Below are 22,877 nucleotides of genomic sequence, written 5' to 3'. Positions count from 1 at the left end.
CTTGCCTTATCTCCAAGAACTTTAATTTAAAAATAATTCTCCTTTTTAAGACTCATCCAATTACCAAGAGATAAGATTCCTAACCAAATTTGTCTTATTATATACCCAATCACAATTCATCCTTTTAGCACCATTCTTATCCTACCACATTCTCTCTCTTTTCCATTCACACTATACTTTTGTCTTTTCCTACACCCAAAACCACGTCTCCTTTATGCTGCCGATCATCTCTTCTTATCGGCATTCTTCTTCTTCTCTTGCTTTTTTTTTTTCTTTTCCCTTACACAGCGTTTTTGCATTTCTCCATCGCCTTGTGAGCCACCATTGGTATTTCCATTTTCGTTTGCTACTTCCCATCATCACTAGTGCTTCCCTCATATGTCGCCGCACTATCTCTAGTCTCGCTTTGCCGTTTGTGGCACTTCTAGCATCTGAATCTTTGGATTTCTAGATATGACATTGAAATTCGCAGGTATGTTTCAATCCATTAGGTGCTTTTATGATTTTGGTAGATTGTAGGCTTGGGACTTGTTCTATGTTGACATTGGAGACATCACCTTTGAATTTGTTGTGCAAAGATGGCTTATAGTGCTTTTACTTCAAATTCTACCCAACTATCTCCATTTCACAAGTGTATGGGTCCCTCTATTGGCTTCCAGAGTATTCTAGGATTTAGTACCCCAAGCTCAAGAATATTTGCACTGCCTTTTCTCTCTATTCCTAGCACTGCCTTTTTTCTCTGTTTCTAGCACCAACTCATTTTCGAGCCTAGATGAAGGTATCTCACTAACCTCTTTGCAGATACCTTTTGCTATTTTAAATTTTGCATCCATGCTATGTGCACATCTTTGCATGTTGTGTTAAAAATTGGCTAAATATTGAAAATCCAATTTTCTAGATGCTTATATTATAGAGAAGATTGTAAAAAATTTTACAGACTAGGTACCTTACTGACCCTACAGGTGTCACACCTTTTCCTCTATAAGGCATAATATGATTCGGTAGTATACCTAATGAATTACCAAACTTTGCCTACTGATAACCCATTAAATATACTACAAGGAATTTTAAACATTTTCTTATTCCTTTTTACAGTGGTAAGCACTTTAGACAGGTATTAGATTTTTTTTTTTTTTTTAACTGAAGTGAACTCAAATAACAAATATGAAGTATCAGTAATTTCTGTAAAAATTTTGGCAAAGTGCCATCTGTATTTTGAATAAAACAGTTCTTCAAAAACCTAAAAAAAAACACTTCCAATATATTTGTTCAATCCTAAACTCCAGTATGACTCAACACAAATCAATTTTCTCAATATTTGTTAAACTCAATTCAATATCAATTTTTAATATTTCCAAAGATAGACTACAAAATGACTGAGTAGTTCAAAAGCTGAGATAAAAAATAAATATATTACAACTTTAGTTTACAACTGCTCAAGACCAAGTACAATATATATATACAGTGCACAAACATTACTACAAAAATTACAAAAGGTGGTATACTCAATATACCCGGCAAAATCCCAAAATGTAGCACAAGCAGCCTACTCTGCTGCTCTGTCTGTCTGTTTTTCTACTTGCGACAGCAATGAAAAAGCTATCGCTGAGCTAATGTCTTAGTGGTGCACAACATTAAGAAAATGCAATTTAAAATCATAAACCATAAATCATATAAACTGTGGATACTTAAAATCATAGTTAAATTCAAAAGACAGAGAATGTCATAAAGAATTAAACTCCATTTCACAATGTCTCAATGAATATCAATAAATCACACACACAACTTAATCATGATTCCATAGTCCAATTTGTCCCAGAAGCCAATGGCTAATGAGGAATAACATAGCTAGTTAGCAATTATATGAGTACTCATCCTATTCGTCCTCAACTGACACACACCTCAACACTTCAGCCAGAGAGGGAATTCAAAGCCAATTCGTCCCACTAGACAAGCTAGTGAGGAATTCAATCAAATATACATGATAGTTGTGGTTTCAAACCATTTACAATATTTTTCAACCAATAAGTATCCATCAAATTCCATTCAAACAAATTTTCCATACTTTAAGCAATAACATACAAATTGTCATAATTTATTTCAATTGAAAATTCAAAAGAAATAACTGTTGTACACAAACCTCAGATGAGTAGCCTCTTAGCCTTGACTCAGTGTTTCTTTTCCCTTCCTTGAGTCTTTGCTAACTGAAACACACAATTTAAAGTGTTTCAGTACTTAGTTAAATTGTCTCTAATAATAAGGTTCAATAATTAAATTTTTTTAATAATATTGCTTTCATTAGTCAACCTATAATGTTGACCTTTGATGCACTTTAGGGGAATAAATTTTAATGTTACCAATATGTCACATTTTATAGTCCTATAGTGTTGGTACATGTTACCAATTTCATTTTCAAGTGTATTATATTTTATTGCAATTTATTAGATTTTGGTATGCTATTTTGACCTAGCCGGATGACCTAGTTTCCTCGGTTTTCGGGTTCTGGTCCGAATTACAAACTTATAGGTCTATGTCTTAGTGAACTTTTGCCACAATTTTAGGTCATTTTGGAGTTTACTAGACAAAGTTATGGTCATTTTACCAATACTAGACAGGTTGCACTAAAATGGCAAACTTAGGTCATTTTTAGGTCATTTCCAATTCTGGCAATTTTTATACCCAAATTTGTGCAAGCATTTTGACTTGCTTATGGTCATTTCTGGGTTTTGTGATCTCTATAAAAGATGTAGCCCTATGTCTAAGCTTTCCAACCATATAAATTTTAGGTCATTTGGACCTGTTTTGAGTAAGTTATGGCTAAAATGCTGATTGCTGTTCAAATGATCAATTTTCAGATTTGCAAAGTCACTAATCTGGATTTGGCCAATTCTCATGTCACTTTCTGGACAGAATTTAGGTAGGCTTTCTTCATGAAAGTTGGCACATTTTGTGCCTAGTTGCACCTCCAATTGGCCTCAACTCAATTAGAGTCACACAAGTCCACTTATAGCCTAAAACATATACTGCCCTTAACACATTTTTGAGGCATTAACCATTCACACATTCAACTAACTATAACTTCAATTCCCAAACAATTCTGGATTTGTATCATACCACAACCATTCATTACTTTACATTATAATAACTTTGGGCAGAATATAACCAATTTACAATGCACCAATTACACTTCCAATTCACAATATCCAATTCTAAATAATACATACACATGAATGCTCCTAACCATTACATATAACTTCCATCCTCAATCATACAAACGGCCCCTATATCATCACCACTAGAATTCATCAATAAGTTTCATGATATCATACATAATTTCATGGGTTTAAAGGCTACCCAAAATGGCAGTTTACTTAGGTATTGAATTTCCTTCACAAATCCTTAATTTCAATTGCTCAATTCACACATACACATAAAATACATTGGCTAAATTATCTTATAACGTTAATCAACATAATTTCCCTTCAATTCCCACCAATTTAATGTAAGAAAAACTCAAGCAAACTCACTTCCCATGGCTGCAAAAAATGGACAGTCCCATAAGTCAACCATTTCTTCAAATTTCTTTACCCAAAATACTACCCACAACCTCAACACAAGTTTTAATTAAGGAAGAGAAGAAAATGGACACTTACCTCTTGTTGGAGCTTGCTAAAACTTGATATTTTCTCTCCTCTTTGCTGCCTACTTACTGCCCATGATGTGAGGACCACTTTTAATGAAGGGAGTTTGAAGAAACATGGCTTGAATTAAGGTGCATGGAGGTTTGTTCAAGCTTTGGCTATGGAGTTTCAATGGAGATTCAATCGGCTGGAGTGTTTAAAGGTTGAAGATGACTCAAGGTTCTGTCCAAAATAGTTTATATAGGTCCCATAAGTTGAGGTTAGTAGAGCACTAACTTAGATTAAATGATTAAATTACTTAAAGTTCCATAATTTGCATTTATGCCTCATTTCTTCCACTATTCATATAATGTACCACATTTTTATTTTTCATGACATCTTCAAACTGTAACACTTCTTATTTTTAATGGACATTGAGGTCAAAAGGAAACTCTAGGTGTTAATTGACCAAAATGCCCTTATTCGGTTTGTATTTCCGATTTTTCGGTAACACCAATTTTTGTCGGTTTCTCGATTTTTTATTTTTCTTTGTACTAATTAATTAAATTTTCTTTGATATTTTCAATGTCATTTATACTTCAATAGATGTTTATTTAAGTCTTAAAAGTATTTTCTAGGGTTCCCCGCAGTCTAGGGCTAGTTAACGGTCTATCCCATAACTTTCCAGTGCGGTCACCCATCGCTACGATTTTTGGCTCGTTTAACTTAGTTTTATTTTCTCTTTTTTATTTTTTCTTAATTTTTCTTGTATTTTATTTTATTGTATTTTATTATTTTATGTCTCCTCACTAACATTTAAGTGTAATTTTAGGCATTCTATCTATCTGGACAAACGCTGGTCGTCGGAACAGTAGAACGCACTACCGAATATAGGAGTATTACAATTCTTTCCCCCTTAAAATAAATTTTGTCTTGAAATTTTACCTGGCATTAGTCTCTGAACAACTGTGGGTGCTGTCTCCTCATGTCCTCTTTACGTTCCCAAGTAGCTTCCTGGCTAATATGATGGTTCCACAGCACTTTCACCAAGGGTATCTGTTTGTTCCTTAGCTGCTTCACCTCATATGCCAGAATCTCTACGGGTTCTTCTTGTAATGATTGGGCTCCAACCACTAGAGGAATTGTCCGCTTTGGCCATAAGCCTCACGGTTTTGTCCCATAGGTGGAATGGAGAACTTCCCAGGAGGTCACCCATCCTAGGATTTCTCTCAAGGGAGCACGCTTAACCCTGGAGTTCTTCCAACTCTCCAGGCCATTCCACCAAAAGGCGCCTCTAGTGATTAGTTCCCCCATTTTATATTTTATTACTTTTTGAACCCAAGACCATCTCCGTGCTTTGTCGATGTGAGATTTGCCTAAGGGACCTTTCTCCTCCCATTTTGGGACCTAACGTCCTCGCTGAGGTTTGCCCCACCATCGTCCAAGAGGACACGCGAGCGGCTTTGATACCAATTGTAACGATCGGGCTCCAACCACTAGAGGAATTGTCCGCTTTGGCCATAAGCCTCACGGTTTTGTCCCATAGGTGGAATGGAAAACTTCCCAGGAGGTCACCCATCCTAGGATTTCTCTCAAGTGAGCACGCTTAACCCTGGAGTTCTTCCAACTCTCCAGGCCATTCCACCAAAAGGCACCTCTAGTGATTAGTTCCCCCATTTTATATATCATTACTTTTTGAACCCAAAACCATCTCCGTGCTTTGCCGTGGGATTTGCCTAAGGGACCTTTAACTCTTTTGTAATATATTTTTTGACTGTAATTAAATACAAATTATTGTAATATTATCTTGAGATTTTATGTACTTATAAAGTTTTGTACTACTAAATTTTTAATGTTCCCATGAATGTAAATATTAATTTTGTTACCTTAATGAGATATTTCAATGTTTGATTTAATTTAAACTGTGTATTGAGTTGCTTGTACTGATTTGTAAAATGAAATCGATTAATGGAGTTGTGATTGAGAAATATATTGGGAGTGTCTTTATTTTCAGGTTTTGAAGAATTGTTTTCTCAAAATACAGACGGCACTCTGCCAAAATTTTTATACAAATTATGGAGATTTTAAATATATATATAAAAAAAGATTTATGTTTGCACTTTAAATAAAGGTTTTTAATATCTGAAAAAAATTTTACCCACCAATTTAAAAATGAACGAAAATTATTTTAAAATCCCTTGTAGTATATTTAATGGGTTATCGGTAGGCGAAGTGTGGTAATTTATTAGGTGTACATCTTACAAGGAGTAGGGTGTGACATGTTTTAGTGGTATCAGAGCACTTTATAGAAATTATTCCTTATTGTCTTAACTTTATTTCCCTTTTTGAATCACTCTAATTGGAGTTTTGTAGCTCAAGTTATAGCCATTTGAACATGGCTGGCCGGATTGGCCTAACCCAGATTTTCTGGGCACCAACTTGGTTTTAGCAGTTTTAGATCACTAACTTTGGGTGGCTAAATGACTTGGTTAAGGGCATAATTTAGACTTGTGTTCCTCATGAAAGTTGTAGGGCTATGTCTCAACTTTCTATTGGTAAAATTTCAGGTCATTTGGATCTGCCTAGCCCAAGTTATGGCCAAATGAAAAAACAAAGCATATTTGAGTTGAAATATATGGGGAGGTGTTGAATAATGACTTTAATTGCATTAGATTTGAATTGTATGAAAGTTAGGGTTTTGGACCTAGGGTTTGGGAGATGAAATTTTGAGAATTGGTCAAATGGTGTGTTTGACCTTGTTTGAGCTGAAAAATGGTCATGTATGACCAATTGTGGTGTGTTGGAAGTGTTGGAACCAAATGGAAATTCGGATTGGTTATGGACATTCTGCAGGCAGCATGACCAAGGTCCATTTCAGGGACCAAAACTGAAAATTTACCAACCCAATTAGTATGAGGCCAATTGGGAATGAAACTAGACACAAAATAGCACATTTTTCATTTAGGAATCATGCCTAGAAAGTGGCCATAACTTAGTGAACAAATTAACCAAATCCGGATTAGGCAATCTGACCTGTACATTCTCTATCTCTGATCAAGATGTATTTGTACTGTTTGATCCCGGTTCAACCCACTCGTATGTTAGTGCTAGCATAGTCAGTTCACTTGCTGTTCCATGTGTCAAAATGGGTTTTAAAGTGCTAGTAACTAGTCTATTAGGAAAAAAGGTTCGGGTTAACAGAATCTATAAAGACTGTCCTTTGGTGATCCAAGGACATGTTTTTCTGTCAGATTTGATTGAAATGCCCTTCAGAGATTATGATATTATCTTGGGCATGGATTGGTTAGCCAGACATTATGCCATGATTGACTGTAGACTGAAGACAGTCACTTTTAGTCTCCCTCTGTATGGTGATGTGGTAATACATGGGGAGAGGCAGTTACTGCCATCAAATATCATTTCGGCTGCACTAGCCAGAAGGTTGATCAGAAAGAGGTGTGAAGCATACTTGGCACATGTGATAGACACCCAAGTGGGGAGTCTAGCATTGAGGGACATCCCTACCATATGTGACTTTCCAGATGTGTTTCTTGATGAATTGCCAGGATTACCTCCAGAAAGAGAAGTGCAGTTTGAGATTAATGTTATGCCTGGTGTGGACCCAATCTCCATAACACCATATAGAATGGCACCAGCAGAATTGAAAGAGTTGAAAGTGTAGTTGCAAGAGCTGCTTGATAAGGGCTTTATCCGTCCTAGTGTGTCACCTTGGGGAGTGCCAGTGTTGTTTGTAAAGAAGAAAGATGGCACTCTCCGGTTATGCATTGACTATCGCCAGTTAAATAAGGTGATAATTGTGACACCCCTTACCCGTCTACAGTATATCCGGGTAAGATATGTCACACGGTGTACCGGCACACTCTATTTTACCTTAATTAATTTTTGTCGTAATTTTGAATATAATTTATGAAATATAATTTATTTAAGCCATTTATCAAAATTATTATTTATTTGAGGTTCCGAAAATTTTAAAGAAAATCCGGCAGAGTACCGGCTAAAAATGGAGAAAACAGTTCTTCGGAATCTGTGAAAAACACTTCCAATATTCATATTCAATCATTCTCAAACTTCAATATCATAATCTCAACAATTTTCAATTTAAGTTCTCAATCATCATTTCTCAGGGTACTCATATACGAACAACAAATAAATACTCAAATTACTTCCATACATAACCATAAATCTTCATTATTTACATGAACCTCAAAATACATTACATAAGTTCATTTACATATGAGAAAATAGAAATTTAGTTACAAAATACCAAAATGACACCTAGTGTCCTACCAATGCACTGCAGAAGTTGTGGTGACACGGACACTGTGCAGAACTGCAGGATGGACTCACCCAGTCTGCGGTCTACTGGGCTCACGATCTGTATCTCCAGAACCTACGCGTGGCAAAAGCAACGCGCTAAGCAATAATGCTTAGTGGTGCAATAATAAAATAAAAGAAAGTAGCAGAAAATAAATATGTATATGTCTTATTTGTTTTGTATCTGTTATATTCATTTATTTCTTTAACTTTGTCCACTTTCATTCATTTGGTTGCCCAAGTAACCTATACTAGACGACTGGACTGGATAAACGGGTAAACTGGCACTGGGTATCAAGTACCTCGGGCCATCACACCATCGGTCACATATGTATCTCCCGGTGTGCAATGTAACACTAACAAGTCAGAAATAATATTAGGCACGAGGTCACATCTCAATACAAGGTCAGAATGGCTAAAAGCCATGAAATCACAGAATGGAATATTGCCATGTGCAGTACTGCTAACTGAACCCTATTGGCATGCCAAACTATCTAAACCAATCTTGTTAGGTATACTAGGGCATTTAATACTTTTGAATTCTTCAAATTTTGAGTTTCAAGTTTTGGTGTCACTATTCATCTCATTGGTCAACAAAAATGTTGAATTTTTGATAAAAAATAGGTACATTGGTTTTGACACTCCCAACATACCACATTTTACATTTAAAACTTGTTGGAATTGAGCACCCATACCATTTCTAAACTTAAAACCAAGAGGGCAGAATTTTCAGTTTTTGAAGCCTAAATTTACTGTTCCATTAAGCACTGTTGCAGTGGGAATTTGAGGAAATGGTAAACATGAAAGTTGTTCCTTATTTTGTCTAGTTGAATATCCTTTTTTGAATCACTCCATTTGGAGTTTTGTAGCTCCAGATATGGTCCAAAAACCATAGCTGGCCGGATTTCCAATCTGCAGAATTTACCAAATCTATAGTACCATGAACAGTGATTGCCACTGCCTTGTTGAATAGGTTCTGGTCATAATTTGGGGTAGGTTTCTTCATGAAAGTTGTTTGTATATGTCTTAACTTGTTGCTGTAAAAATTTCATGTCAATTGACCATATCTATAGTGAGTTATGGCCAAATGAACATTACTGTTCATTTGGTCATTCTGCAGAACCTGTTTGCAGGGGATCCGGATTGGGGCCAATTTTTGGTCCACTTGCTTTGGTCTTTTGGACATGGTTTCTTCAGAAAAATTGTACCATTTTAAGTCTAGTTTCATGTATAATTGGCCAAACACCAATTGGACCTACACAGCCAAAGATATGGCAGTCCAAACAGGCTGGATTCATAGCCTCCTTGCTGTTGTCCCTAGGCAGCCTACCAATTGGGTTTGTAACACTTTAGTTCACTTCAAATTATGATTAACTTACCTAAAATGGTCACTAATTGACCATTAGAATGTTCATATACCATTTCATGAGCAAACCCTAATTTTTGTTCAAGTCTCCAAGTTCTCAAAGTTCAATTTATACATTAAACTTACAATTTCAACTTAAATCATGTTCTTAAACATGAATTGAGTGAGAGAGAATAAATTAGGCACTAACCTTAGGAGGGCAGAATTTTCCCTTCAATTTCCTTCACTTTCTTTAATTTTCTTGGCAGCCAAACACTTTCCCAAGAGGTAAAATCAAGTTTTTGTGAAGAAGACTAAAGGTTTTATGGTGATTTGGTGGGATGTCTCAAGCTTCCATTAAGCTTCCATGGAGGAATGGGTTTGGGAGAGAGTGTAACGTTTTTGGGTGAGGAAGAGCAGATGGTATTTTGATTTCTTTTGTCTCAATTATCTCTTTTTATTAGTTAATTAAGTGGTTGTTTAAATGTAATTGGCGGAAACTTTTAAATGACATCATCATATGTCATAATTTGGCATTTTATTACATTTTCTTTTCTTTTCATCACTACTCATTTTCAATTTAATTTTTAGTAATGTTTATTCATATTTTATGTCATATTAATTATTTACTCAACTGGACAAGTCGGCCAAAAATCACCTCTGAAGGCGAAATGACCAAAATGCCCTCCGTTTGGCTTAACGGGTCAAAATTGTCTGTACCGATTGAAAAATTTTTCTAAATATTTTCTTGGTATTCTAATACCATAGGAACCTCAATGACCCTTCTCTGGAGTCCTAAAAATTATTTTATGAATTTTTACCCGGGTCTAGGGCTCCTAGTTGGAGAACCGCAACTTCTCTCTGGGTTACCCATCGCTTGGGCACCGGCTCATTTAACTTAGTTGTATTTTATTTCTAAAATTTTTACTAAATCTTTCTTATTAATATTTGAGTTAATTATGATTCCTCACTTTAGTTTAAATATTTTTCCGGACGTTCTAGCTGTCCGGACCGACACTGGTCACCGGAACAGTAGAATGTACGGAGTTGCTACCGGGAGGGTGTTACAATAATAAAGAATAGATATCCATTGCCCCGCATTGATGACTTGTTTGATCAGTTGAGGGGTGCTGTTGTGTTCTCCAAAATTGACCTGAGATCAGGTTATTATCAGCTGAAAGTACAAGAGCAGAGTATTCCTAAAATTGCCTTCAGAACCTGCTATGGCCATTATGAGTTCTTGGTCATGCCATTCGGGTTGACTAATGCTCCAGCTGCTTTTATGGATCTGATGAACACTATCTTCAGACCATACCTAGACCAATTCATTGATGACATATTGGTCTACTCGACGAGTGCAGAGGAGCATGATAGACATCTGCGAATTGTACTGCAGACTTTGAGGGAGAAACAGCTATACGCTAAATTGTCGAAGTGTGAATTTTGGCTGAAGGAAATGTCTTTCTTGGGGCATGTAGTATCGGTAGAGGGCATCAAGGTAGATCCAAGTAAGATAGAAGCTGTCCTTAATTGGAGACCACCCAGAAATATCACGGAGATTCGCAGTTTTTTAAGTTTAGCTGGATACTACCGTCGATTTATGAAGGGATTCTCCATGTTGGCATCTCCATTGACCAAATTACTTCGAAAAGATGTGAAATTCCAGTGGATGGACAAATGCTAGCAGAGTTTTGATAAATTGAAGAGATGTTTGACTGAGCTCCAGTCCTGACTTTACCTACTCCGGGTAATGAATACACAGTTTATAGTGATGCTTCTCACAATGGGTTAGGCCGTGTATTGATGCAAGACCGAAATGTTATTGTCTATGCATCACGCCAGCTGAAACCACATGAGAGGAATTATCCAACACATGACTTGGAGATTGCAGCTATTGTATTTGCTCTTAAGATCTGGAGACACTATTTGTATGGGGAGAAGTGCTACATCTACACAGATCATAAGAGTTTGAAGTATTTGGAAACTCAGAAGGAGTTGAATTTGAGACAAAGGAGATGGTTGGAGTTAATAAAAGACTATGATTGTCTGATAGACTATCAGCCAGGGAAAGCTAATGTTGTGGCTGATGCCTTAAGTCGCAAGGCTATGGCAAGTATCAGAGTTTCTCCTTTGTCTATGGTACGTGAGTTGAGATCATTACATGCCAGCTTAGAGATTAATGATGAGGGCCAGACAGCAGTTGCATGGCATGTACAGCCAGTGTTGATTTATCAGATCAGAATGGCTGCTCAGAATGATCAAAAGTATCAGAAGCTGTTAGAAGAAGTCTGGCAGGGCAAGAAACTAGAATTCTCAATAAGAGATGACGCTCTACTGCTACACCAGGACAGAATATATGTTCCTAATGATGTTGATTTGAGGCAGATCATTTTAAAGAAGCACATGAGTCTCCTTTTGCCATGCACCTTGGTGGCACAAAAATGTATAGAGGGCTAAAGGAGCATTACTGGTGGATGGGTATGAAAAAAGATGTGGCAGAATTTGTTTTCAAATGCCTAACTTGTCAGCAAGTACCAGCTGGGTTGTTACATCCACTATCAGTACCAGAGTGGAAATAGGAGAGAATAATGATGGATTTTGTGATGGGACTTCTGAGGACACAGAAGAGTCATGATGCAGTTTGGGTCATTGTTGACAGACTAACTAAGTCTGCTCATTTTTGCTAGTTCGGATGGATTATAATTTAGAAAGATTGGCCAAGTTGTACATTGATGAGATAGTAAGACTGCATGGAGTGCCAGTATCCATCGTATCTGACCGAGATCCTAGGTTCACTTCTATATTCTGGGGCAGTCTTCAGAGAGCCCTAGGAACTAGATTGAACTTTAGTACGACATTCCACCCACAGATAGATGGCCAGTCTGAGAGGGTAATTCAGATCTTGGAGGACATGCTACGGGCTTGTGTGATTGAGTTTGAGGGCAGTTGGGACACACACTTGCCTTTGATTGAGTTTGCTTACAACAACAGCTACCGGTCAAGTATTGGGAAGCCTCCATATGAAGCTTTGTATGGAAGAAAGTGCAGAACCCCATTATGTTGGGATGAAATAGGTGAAAGGAAGATGATTGGACCCGAAATTGTTTAGCAGACTGAGGAGAAGATAAGGGTGATCAGAGATCGACTTAAGACTGCATTAGACCATCAGAAGTCCTATATTGATATGAAGAGAAGAGATATTGAGTATGCAGTGGGTGAGAAAGTATTCCTTAAGGTTTCCCCTTGGAGGAGAATTATGAGATTCGGCAAGAAGGGGAAACTGAGTCCTTGTTTCATTGGGCCATATGAGGTTCTGGAGAGAGTGGGTCCTTTGGCATATCGTTTGGCACTACCTCCAGAGTTAGAAAAGATACATAATGTCTTCCATGTGTCTATGTTGAGGAGGTATCAATCAGATCCATCTCATGTACTACTAGTAGAAGAGATTGAAGTAAATCCATACCTCACATATGAGGAAGAACCCATAGGGATTCTGGCTTATGAGGTGAAGCAGTTACAGAACAAGCAGATATCGTTAGTGAAATTGCTGTGGAACCATCATTCGGGCCAGGAGGCTACTTGGGAATGAGAGGAGGACATGAGGAGACAGCACCCACAGCTGTTTAGAGATTGATTCCAAGTAAAATTTTGAGACGAAATTTATTTTAAGGGGGGGAGAATTGTAACACCCCTATTTGCATAGCCTGGTATATTTCACTATTTCGGTGACCAGTGTTGGTCCAGATAATTAAAGGGATTAGAACCATGTCTAAGATAACTAGATGAGCCCTGAACACAAATAATTAGCAATTGTTAATTAGTTAAGTATAAATGAGAAAAATAGAACATAAGAAGTTAAATGAGCTGAGAGTCACAACGATGGGTGACCTTCTCGGGAAGGACTGCGAGGTCGATTTAAACTCAAATTTTGAACCATAAAATGTGACGTTGCGGTCCTTAGGACTATTGCAAACACAGTGGAAAAGAGAAAATCATGAAAAAGAATTGTTAAGCCAGTCAAATAATTAGGTTAGGGATCCGGAAGAAATATCAAATAATTAGCAAACCGGATCAAACCAGCGAGGGGCAATTTGGTCAATTCACCCCTAGAGCTGACTCCTCACCTAACTGTCTAATAAAATCTGAGAAAAGAAAATTTTGAGATTAAGAATTAAATTAAAGAACTAAAGAAAAATAAATGAAAAAGGAAAAAGAAAAAAATTGAAAAAGTGAAAAAAGTTTATTACATCATGCATGACATCATGCATGATGCAATAAACCTAATAATTAAAAATTTAAATTTTAGGATAATTTTTGTCTTACTAAAGGTTAAAAATTCATAAAAGAAAAGAAAAAAAAATAAAACTCTTCTTCTTTTTTTTGTCGTGACCCATGCTCACCCTCTCCCTCACCACCATGTGTGACCACCATTGATGAGTGAATCAAGCTTACTTAACTTGATTTTAGCTTCCCAAAATAAACCCTAAACCCTAAAAAGCTTCCAATGTAAACTAGAAAAGAAGATTGAGGGAGAAGAAGAAAGGAGAAAGTGAAAGAGTTGGTGGATTGTAAATCAAAGAATTGAGGTTAGTGTTCTTCCTTCCTTATCTCTTTGAATTTATGTTTAAGTAGCTAAGTTACACTTGGAATTAACAAATAAGTGAAACAAATCAAGTAGGTGGACTATGTATAAATTTTGGCCAGCACTTAAGGGAGTAGAGATTGCATGGTTTTGATGAATTAAAAAGCATATTTGAGTTGAAATATATGGGGAGGTGTTGAATAATGACTTTAATTGCATTAGATTTGAATTGAATGAAAATTAGGGTTTTGAACCTAGGGTTTGGGAGATGAAATTTTGAGAATTGGTCAAATGGTGTGTTTGACCTTGTTTGAGCTGAAAAATGGTCATGTATGACCAATTGTGGTGTGTTGGAAGTGTTGGAACCAAATGGAAATTCGGATTGGTTATGGACATTCTGCAGGCAGCATGACCAAGATCCCTTTCAGGGACCAAAACTGAAAATTTACCAACCCAATTGGTGTGAGGCCAATTGGGAATGAAACTAGACACAAAATGGCACTTTTTTCATTTAGGAATCATGCCTAGAAAGTGACCATAACTTAGTGAACAAATTGGCCAAATCCGGATTAGGCAATTTGACCTGTACAAAAATGATCAAATGAACAGTGTTTGTTCATTTTGCCATAACTTAGGCTAGGAAGGTCCAAATGACCTGAAATTTTGCCAGTAGAAGTTGAGACATAGCCCTAAAACTTTCATGAAGAACAAAAGTCCAAATTATGCACTTAACCAAGTCATTTGTCCACCCAAATTTAGTGACCTAAAACTGCCAGAACCAAGTTGGTGCCCAGAAAATATGGGTTAGACCAATCTGGCCAGCCATGTTCAAATGGCTATAACTTGAGCTACAAAACACCAATTGGAGTGATTCAAAAAGAGAAATAATCAATAAAGAACAATTTATATGAAGAAAACTTAGCCAAATTCTAACAGCAACATGACCAATGGAACAGTGCAAAATAGGACACCAAAACTGAAATTTTGAAATTTTGCCTAAAAGACTTAAGTTTTGAGAAAATAACCAAAACCAATAAATTAGGTAACCAAAATGTGGGATGTGGGTGAAATTAGAATTTCCATACCTATTAAGCCTTAGAAAGTCAACTAATTGATTTGAATAGTATTGTAAATAGTAACATCGAAATACAAATTTTAAAGAACGTCAAGTTTAGCATATTAAAGCTAGGTATAAGTAAATTTGAATTTATTTTTGGAGTTATGATAAATTGTGATACTGAAACACTGTGAAACTGTGTGTTTCAGTGGAAAGGAATACTGGGAAAGAACCCGAGGTGTCGAGTCAAGGCCAAGAGGTGACTCATATAAGGTTTTTGCACAATATAGAAGTTCTGTAAATTTTCTTCTGCAAATTATTTTTGAATGAATTGAGATATTAAATTATGACACAATTGGATTGAAATGTTTATTATACTTTTGATTTAAATCATTGAAAGATTAATTGTTTGTGTTTGAAATGGCAATATATGTTTAGTAAATTGTTAAGATAGTTTTGAAACCACAGTGTCATGACCATATATTTGAATACCTCACTAACATGGCTGGTGGGGGAAATTAGTTTCGAATTTTGATTCCTTCTCTGGCTGAACTGTTGAGGTGTGTGCCAATAGAAGAAGAAAAAGAATGGGTTCCCATATATTTGAGCTAGCTAGCCTTGTGATGTGACTTCTCATAAGCCTCTGGCTATTGAGATAATTATTGTTTCGAATGGCATGATATAACTATGTATTTTTATGAAATTTGTTTTAAAACTTTCGAAATGAAATTGTTTGGATTAAAATTTTATAATTCATGTTTTGAATTTATATCTCATGTTCAGTTTAATTTTTGAATAAATATGATTTAAATTCTACATAAATATTATTTTAGTATGTTGTGTACCACTGAGTCATAGTACTCAGCGATGGCTGTTATTGCTGTCGCAGATATAGAGACTAGAGGAGCAGCAGAGTGAGCTGCTAAGGATTGTGGAGCCACCTTCCCTGAAGTTTTATCGAGTATATTTTATACCCTGATTGTAAAAATTATGTTGATGTATGTAAATATATGTAAATGTAGAAAATGGTCATGAGTAGTTATATAAAGTTTGTAATAATATTAGTTTGGATTTTTCTAATGTAAATTTTGGATGAATGTAATTTGTTTTAATTTTAATGAAGTATGAATGAAAGTATTTTGTTTTAATTTGAATGAAATTACTTAGTATTATTTTGGATGTCATTTGAATTGGAAATTACTGATTTGAATTTTTGGAATTTGAGAAATGATGTTGAAATTGGTTGTGATGGAGGTTGATTTGATGAAGTTGATGAGATAAATTATTGGAAGTGTTTTTTTTTTCAGGTATTTAAAGAACTGTTTTATCAAAATACAGACGGCACTCTGCCAAAATTTTTATAAAATTTGCGAAAAAATAAAATAGGACAAAAATCTTAACTAGTTTTCAAACTCTAATTAAATATTTTGATACCTATTAGAAAATGCTCACCACTTATAAAAAGTAAGAAAATTTTTTTAAAATCCCTTGTAGGGTACTTAATGAGTTATTGGTAGGTGAAGTTCGGTAGTTTATTAGATATTCTACGGGATCATGTTACGCCTTACAGAGGGGTAAGTTGTGACACTTCCTCATATAAAAGGTCTGGATTTACCTCAATCTCTTCAACTGATAGAACATGAGATGGGTCAGATCTGTACCTCCTTAACATGGATACATGGAAGACACTGTGTATCCTTTCTAGCTCTGGAGGTAATGCCAACCGATATGCCAAAGAACCCACTCTTTTCAGAACCTCATATGGTCCGATAAAATGAGGACTCAGTTTCCTTTTTCTGCCGAATCTCATAATCCTCTTCCAAGGAGAAACTTTGAGGAATACTTTATCACCCACTGCATATTCAATATCTCTTCTTTTCAAATCAATATAGGAATTCTGACGGTCTGATGTAGCCTTGAGTCGATCTCTGATCAATCTGATCTTTTCCTCTGTCTGCTGAATAATTTCTAGCCTAGTCATCTTTCTTTCACCTATGTCATCCCAACATAGGGGAGTTCTGCACTTTCTGCCATACAAAGCTTCATATGGAGACATCCCAATGCTTGATTGATAGCTGTTGTTATAAGCAAACTCAATCAAAGGCAAGTGTGTATCCCAACTACCTTCAAACTCAATCACACAAGCTCGTAGCATATCCTCCAAGATTTGAATTACCCTCTCAGACTGGCCATCTGTCTGTGGGTAGAACGCCGTGCTGAAGTTCAATCTAGTTCCTAGGGCTCTCTAAAGACTATCCCAGAATCTAGAAGTGAATCTAGGATCTCTGTCAGATACAATTGATACTGGCACTCCACACAGCCTTACAATCTCATCTATGTACAATCTTGCCAATCTTTCTAGGCTATAGTCCATCCGGACTGGCAGAAAGTGAGCAGACTTGGTCAGTCTGTCAACTATAAACCATATTACGTCATGACTATTCTGTGTCCTTGGAAGTCCCATCACAAAATCCATAGTAATCCATTCCCATTTCCACTTCGGTACTGGCAATGGATGTAACAAACCAGCTGGTACTTGATGTTCTGCCTTCACTTGCTAAAAAGTTAGGCATTTGGAGACAAAATCAGCTACATCCCTTTTCATACCCATCCACCAGTAATGCTCTTTTAGCCCTCTGTACATTTTAGTTCCACCGGGGTTCATAGCAAAATGAGACTCATGTGCTTCCTTCATAATGATCCGTCTCAATTCCACATCATTAGGAACGCACATTCTAACCTGATGTAGCAATAAACCATCATCTCTCATAGAAAATTCAGGTTTCTTTCCCTGTTGGACTTCTTTCGGTAGCTTCTGATATTTCTCATCATTTTGAGCAGCCATTCTGATCTGATCAATTAACACTGGCTGTACATGCCATGCAACTACTGTCTGTCCCTCATCATCAATCTCCAAACTGGCATGCTGTGCTTTCAACTCATGTACTATGGACAAAGGAGAAACTCTGAGACTTGTCATAGTCTTGTGACTCCACCACATTTGCTTTCCCTAGCTGATAGTCTATTAGACAATCATAGTCTTTAATTAGTTCTAACCATCTCCTCTGTCTCAAGTTCAATTCTTTCTGAATGGCCAAATACTTCAAGCTCTTATGATCTGTGTAGATGTAGCATTTCTCCCCATACAAATAGTGTCTCCAGATCTTCAGAGCAAAAACAATAGCTGTAAGCTCCAAGTCATGTGTTCAGTAGTTCCTCCTGCGGTTTCAGCTGGCATGATGCATAAGTAATGACATTCTGATCTTGCATCAGTACACAGTCTAACCCATTGTGAGAAGCATCACTATAAACTGTGTATTCTTTACCTGGGGTAGGTAAAGTAAGGACTGAAGCTTTAGTCAAACACCTCTTTAACTCATCAAAACTCTGCTGGCATTTATCCGTCCACTGAAATTTTACATCTTTCCGAAGTAGCTTGGTCAGTGGAGTAGCCAACATAGAAAACCCTTTCACAAATCGACGGTAATATCCAGCTAAACCCAGAAAACTGTGAATTTCTGTGATATTCCTGGGTGGCTTCCAATTAAGGATAGCTTCTACCTTGCTAGAATCTACCTTGATCCCTTCAGCTGACACAACATGTCCCAAAAAAGAGATTTCTTTTAGCCAAAATTCACATTTCGATAATTTGGCATATAGTTATTTCTCCCTTAAGGTCTGTAGTACAATCCGCAGATATCTGTCATGCTCCTTTGCATTCCTCGAATATATCAAAATATCATCAATAAACACCACCACAAATTGGTCGAGATTTGGTCTGAAGATAGTGTTCATCAAATCCATAAAAGCAGCTGGAACATTAGTTTACCCGAATGGCATTACTAGAAACTCATAATGGCCATATCGAGTTCTAAAAGCAGTTTTTGGAATACTCTGCTCTTGCACTTTCAACTGATAATAACCAGATTGCAAATCAATTTTGGAGAACACAGCTGCACCCTTCAACTGATCAAACAGATCATCAATGTGAGGCAATTTATATCTGTTCTTTATTGTCACCTTATTCAACTGCCGGTAGTCAATACATAAGCAGAGAGTTCCATCTTTCTTCTTAATAAATAATACTGGCCCTCCCCAAGGTGACACACTAGGGCGGATGAAGCCCTTTTCAAGTAGTTCTTGCAACTGTACCTTCAACTCCTTTAACTCTGCTGGTGCCATTCTGTATGGTGTAGTGGAGATTGGATCCACACCAGGCATAACATCAATCTGAAACTGCACTTCTCTTTTTGGAGGTAATCCTGGCAATTCATCAGGAAACACATCTGGAAAGTCATATACTGTAGGGATGTCCCTCAATGTTGGACTCCCCACTTGGGTGTCTACCACATGTGCCAAGTAAGTTTCACACCCCTTTCTGATCTTTTTTCTGGCTAGTGCAGCCGAAATGATGTTTGATGGCAATAGCTACCTCTCCCTGTGTATTACCACATCACTGTACTGAGGGAGACCAAAAGTGACTGTCTTCAGTCTATAGTCAATCATGGCATGATGCCTAGCTAACCAATCCATGCCTAAGATGATATCATAATCTCTGAAGGGCATTTCAATGAGATCAGATAGAAAAGTATGTCCTTGGATCACCAAAGGACAATCCCTATACATTCTATTGACCCTGACCACTTGTCCTAGCAGACTTGTTACTAACACCTCAAAGTTCATTTTTGTACACGGAACAACAATGCAATCAATGATGCTAGCACTCACATAGGAGTGGGTAGAACCCGGATCAAACAACACAAAAACATCTTGATTAAAATTTGAGAAGGTACCAGCCACAATATCAGATGTCTCAGCCTCTTCTCTCTGTCTCATTGCGTAGACTCTAACTGAAGCACTGCCTTGCTCTGACTGATTCACTGTGCCTTGGCTACCTGCTGGACTACCTCTACCCCTGCCTCTACCTCTGCTAGGTGGTTGTGAACCTCTGGTGGTAGGATTCTGAACTGACCCTTCTGCAGTAGTAGGAGGTGGCCCAATTCTACGGGCACTGATGCAGTCTTTAGTAAAGTGTCCTGTGCCTCTGTAGTTATAACATGCTCCTATGGCCATATAGCATATCCCACCATGATTTCTACCACAAGTTTCACATTGGCGGGGAGGGTAGGAACTTCTGGTAGTTTGCTGACCAGATGGAGGAGGTCTCTATCCTGAAAATCTTCCCCTACCAGACTTTTTACCACCCCTGCTATGTCCCCCAAAGTTCTTTCTCTTCCCAGTAGGACCATTGGAACTTTGATCTACTGACTTCCCCTCCTTCTTTTTTTCTGTCTTTTCTGATTTCTTTTTCTCTGGGGCCGCTTCTGACTCAATTCTCTCTAATTCAAGTGCTTGAGAAATAAGCTCAGAGAAGTTATTATGTTTGAATCCAACCACTTGTAGTCTGAGACTTGGCTTCAGGCCGGTTTCAAACCTTTTACATCTTTCTCTGGTGGTAGAAAGGAGACTTCCTGCATAGTGGCTCAGGTGGGAAAACTCCCTTTCATATTCTGCCACTGATCTACTTCCCTATTTCAGACTTAAGAACTCCTGTAGCTTCTGGTCCACATCGGTATCTGGGACATATTTTTGTCTGAACTCCTGAAGAAAGCCATCCTAGCTTAGTACTGGAGGTTCCACCATACTATTAAGAATGGTTTTCCACCAGTCATATGCATCCTCCTGTAATAGTGACACTGAATACTCAAATTTTAGCTCTTCTATGTAGTGCAGTTTCTTGAACACCCTATCCATTCTCTCTAACCATTATTCTGCCTCTAGTGGATCTACTGTCCCCTTGAACTCAGTAGCCCCATATTTAATCAGCTTGTCATACTGCTTAGCTGAAGGTTGTGGTTGAACCACTAGTGTCTGCAATGGGGCTTGAGTAGGCATGTTCCCAGCCATCTATTGGAACATTGCAGCCATTTGCTAAGCAAACTGAGCAGAAAACTGCGTTACTGAGGGGGCTGGTGCGGCTGATCTACCCACATTATGAAGGGCTGGGGCTTCCCCTTGTACCTCAGCCTCTATTGATTGATCGACTAAACGGTCCCCTTCTTCCATAGTCAATTAGAGGATATTACACCTTCTGAACAAATAACACAAAGAGATTTCCTCCCATTAGTGCATATTAATAATGTAATGTACTGTATGTATCAAACCATGACATTAAGCAGTTGTACTATGAAGAAAGAATATTCAAATTACAGGTCAAAACAGAATTTAAAAACTAGCTCTGATACCACTAAAACATGTCACACCTTGCCCCTCCATAAGGTATAACATGATCCCGTAGTATACCTAATGAATTATCAAACTTCATTTACTGATAACTCATTAAATATACTACAAGGGATTTTAAATCTTTTCTTATTCCTTTTACAGTGGTGAGCACTTTAGACAGGTGTTAGAATTTTTTTTTTTTTTTAACTGAAGTGAACCCAAATAACAAATATGAAGTATCAGTAATTTCTGTAAAAATTTTGGCAGAGTGCCATCTGTATTTTAAATAAAACAGTTCTTTAAAAACCTGTAAAAAAAAAAACTTTCAATATATTTGTTCAGTCCTAAACTCCAATATGGCTCAGCACAAATCAATTTTCTCAACATTTGTCAAACTCAATTCAAAATCAATTTTCAATATTTCCAAAGATAGATTACAAAATGACTGAGTAGTTCAAAAGCTAAGATAAGAAATAAATATATTACAACTTTAGTTTACAATTGCTTAAGACCAAGTACAATATATACATACAGTGCACAAACATTATCACAAAAATTACAAAAGGTGGTATACTCAATATACCCGGCAGAATCCTAAAATGTAGCACAAATAGCCTACTCTGCTGCTCTCTCTGTCTGTTTGTCTACCTACGATAGCAATGAAAAAGCTATCGCTGAGCCAATGTCTCAGTGGTGCATAACATTAAGAAAATGCAATTTAAAACCATAAACCATAAATCATATAAACTGTGGATACTTAAAATCATTGTTAAATTCAAAAGACAGAGAATGTCATAAAGAATTAAACTCCATTTCACAATGTCTCAATGAATATCAATAAATCACACACACTGCTTAATCATGATTCCATAGTCCAATTCATCCCAGAAGCCAATGGCTAATGAGGAATAACATAGCTAGCTAGCAATTATATGAGTACTCATCCTATTCGTCCTCAACTGACACACACCTCAACACTTCAACCAGAGAGGGAATTCAAAGCCAATTCATCCCACTAGATAAGCTAGCAAGGAATTCAATCAAATATACATGATAGCTGTGGTTTCAAACCATTTACAATATTTTTCAAGCAATAAGTATCCATCAAATTCCATTTAAACAATTGTTCCATAATTTAAGCAATAACATACAAATTGTCATAATTTATTTCAATTGAAAATTCAAAAGAAATAACTGTTGCACACAAACCTCAGATGAGTAGCCTCTTGGCCTTGACTCAGTGTTTCTTTTTCCCTTCCCTGAGTCTTTGCTAACTGAAACGCACAATTTAAAGTGTTTCAGTACTCAGTTAAATTGTCTCTAACAATAAGGTTCAATAATTAAATTTATTTAATACTATTGCTTTCATTGGTCAACCTATAATGTTGACCTTTGATGCACTCTAGGGGAATAAATTTTAATGTTACCAATATGTCACATTTTATAGTCCTTTAGTGTTGGTACATGTTACGAATTTCATTTTTAAGTGTATTGCATTTTATTGCAATTTATCGGATTTTGGTATGCTGTTTTGACCTAGCCGGATGACCTAGTTCCCTCGGTTTTCAGGTTTTGGTCCGAACTACAAACTTGTAGGTCTATGTCTTAGTGAACTTTTGCCACAAATTTTAGGTCATTTGGAGTTTACTAGACAAAGTTATGGTTATTTTACCAATGCTGGATAGGTTGCACTAAAATGGCAAACTTAGGTCA

The 22,877-nt window shown here is 36.8% G+C and overlaps 1 long non-coding RNA gene across 2 annotated transcripts; it reads left to right on the top strand.

Moving 5' to 3' along the window:
* Positions 1–16,087, top strand: LOC131173306 (uncharacterized). 2 transcript variants are annotated; one of them, XR_009143555.1, is made up of 3 exons: positions 1–472; positions 3,743–3,900; positions 15,829–16,087. It is a non-coding gene; the product is annotated as an uncharacterized LOC131173306 (long non-coding RNA). The 2 variants fall into 2 exon arrangements; XR_009143553.1 differs by lacking the exon at positions 3,743–3,900.
* Positions 16,088–22,877: the final 6,790 nt, after the last annotated feature.

Source organism: Hevea brasiliensis, chromosome 2 (assembly GCF_030052815.1).
Source record: "Hevea brasiliensis isolate MT/VB/25A 57/8 chromosome 2, ASM3005281v1, whole genome shotgun sequence".
NCBI lineage: Eukaryota > Viridiplantae > Streptophyta > Magnoliopsida > Malpighiales > Euphorbiaceae > Hevea > Hevea brasiliensis.
The sequence above is the reverse complement of the archived record's forward strand: the minus strand, read 5'-3'. Positions and strand labels throughout refer to the sequence as shown.